This window comes from Tinamus guttatus, unplaced genomic scaffold (assembly GCF_059628265.1).
Source record: "Tinamus guttatus ecotype Peru unplaced genomic scaffold, ASM5962826v1 Tinamus_guttatus_pri_ptg000079l, whole genome shotgun sequence".
NCBI lineage: Eukaryota > Metazoa > Chordata > Aves > Tinamiformes > Tinamidae > Tinamus > Tinamus guttatus.
The window spans coordinates 1210001-1212498 of NW_028288613.1; positions in this window are offsets into that span (position 1 = coordinate 1210001).

The window sequence follows — 2498 nt, forward strand, 5'->3', positions numbered from 1 at the left end:
TCCTTGGCCAGAAGGTCCAATTTGTGTTCGTTATTCGCCACCACTAGGTACTCTCGTGAGACAACCAGGCTTCTCCTCTAATTATCCCCCTGGTTCCTGCCCTCGTCCGCCGCGACAACCGCCCACGTTCCCTTCTGAAGACGAGAGCCGCTCGCGCGCCGCCGCCGCGAGCCCGGCCGAGCAGCTGTCCCTGCGCTCGGCATACGCTTCCAATGCTGGATCTTCCAAATATTGGGACATATGGCCAGGGGGACCCGCCAAGACCTCGCTCCCGGCTCGGGGTGGGTTTGGCACATCATCTGCCACCAAAACACGTGAGTGATCTGCGCCCAGCCGCTGGCCTCGGAGGTGACCACACTGCGACTCCGGATTCCCGACTTTCATCCATAAAACGGACACAGTCCAAAAGCCTCCTGAGAAAGTGCTGTGAGAGGGATCAGATTTTACACAGTGAATGCCCACGTCATTATACAAGCAAAGGCCAGCTACGAAAGTCAAGGACATCCCACGGCAAAATCGCACCGCGTTGGGCCATAAGTGCCGGGACTCAGAGGGTAAAAAGTGAAGCAGAGGCCAAGGGTTGTTTGGACAAACCGAGGAGCAGCATTTGCTCCAAAACAAGACTAAGTCCCACAGAAGACTCCATTAATAAAAAATGATGATGATGAATAAAGAAACTGTCCTTGGAAATCATCATCATTTGGAGAATATATGAAGGTGACGGCCATGAACTTCCAAAGGACTCCAGAAGTTACAAGCCTATTTATGATTGTGGAAAGGTTACTGCGTGCATATTTCTTAGATATTTCACGTTCATGCAATCTTTTCAATGGGAAGTTTAAAAATCAGCATAACCTTTTACACGAGCACTATTACTCCACTAAAAATGCACTGGAAACATTTGCAAAGTGAAGGTTTAGAAGGCACACACCATTAATGACAACCCACAAAGAAATCCGCTTTTTCCATTTCTCCAGAAACCAAAGAGACACGGTTTGGCCCATGATAAGGTGTTTTCTTGTGCAAAATCACTAAGAAAGAAGAAGGTCACATACATTTCCCACACACAGCTTGTATTTAAGCCTGTGTAATGCCAAGCATCTCCTTTTGCCTTATTCTTTTTAAGGTGTGATTGCGGGAATTGGAAAACATCAAGTGGAAATTCATAAAATAAACATCAGAACGGAATGGGGTTTTATTTCTGTAGAATTTGGAAAAGATCCTTTACTTCCTCCATTTAAGCCAGTGAATATAAATGCGTTGGAATACCCAATTTTGACCATGAGAGAGAGAGAAGAAACAAAAAATAATCAGGGCTAATCCTGTTAGGGAGTCAGCACCGTGAGTTCAACATAAATACTTCAGCTCCAAAAACGGTGGTGGAAAGTGAATTGCGAAGAGCAAAAAAAAGCAAAATAGATCAAGTAAATTCCAGTCTCCAGTAACATAAATAAAAATAATTTACGGACAGAGACTATTAAACTCTGGAGGGATTTCCTCACGTTGCTCTGGCTGCTGCATGGCACCAAGCAGGTGCTTTTTAATAATTGTAGCAGAAGGAGCTTCAAAATATTTCTAGCTAATTAGATAAATAATACTATAAAAATGACTGGCAGAAAAGGAAAACAAAGTCTAAGACTGAAATCTCTCCTAAGGATTTTGCACAAAATTTTAGAATTTGAATTTTTTTTTACGCAATCAGACCGCCAGCATTAGAGCAAGTAACTGTTCTGGGCTGGTCACTCCGACATTGCCCGTTGCAGGGAGCTGCTCTGTCCTCGCTCGTGGTCGGGGAGCGACGTGCGGGACCTTCTGCTGATGGTTAATGGCAACCTCGAGCCACACTCCCATGGGCAGCCAAGAATTTCTCATTTCAGGGAAATTCAGGCAAATTCTAAAAGCTGCTTGAGTTTGAAAATAAGCAACTCTTTTGTTCATCTGCTAGCACAGTGAGTGTCTTCCCCAGTGATGGAATGAGGTCCTGGAGGCAGGAGCAGAGCTGCTGCAGACCTCGCTGTGAGCTCTGGGCAGGTCCTGCACAGAGGCTGTTTCACCTGGGTGTTTTACTAAGGAGAAAGGATTTGGCCTGGGTAAATTAAACCCATGACGACCAAGAGAACTGGGACAGGTCTAGAGACACGGTATCTGCCTCCTGATAGAGGCTTCCAGGACTGCATGGGGCTTTCGGATAGCAGCACCTCGACCAGGTCCCAAATTTGGACAAAAATAGAAAGTTTGGCTCCACCCCAGGCCCTCTGCATGATATAATAATGGTCCAAGTCTCCCTATCCTTTCTCTGAAGCAAAAATGTGCATTTTCACTAACCTTTCATTAACCCTAAAGGTGCCACCTTCCTGGCAGGTGTCTATTACAGTAAGCGTTTCTTTTTTAAGGCATTCAGAAATGGAAGTATCAAGACCTGTGTAACAGGGAAAGCAAAAGGGATGCAGGACAGCTACGGTCTGTATAAATGTAGGTGCATTAATAATAAACTCCAT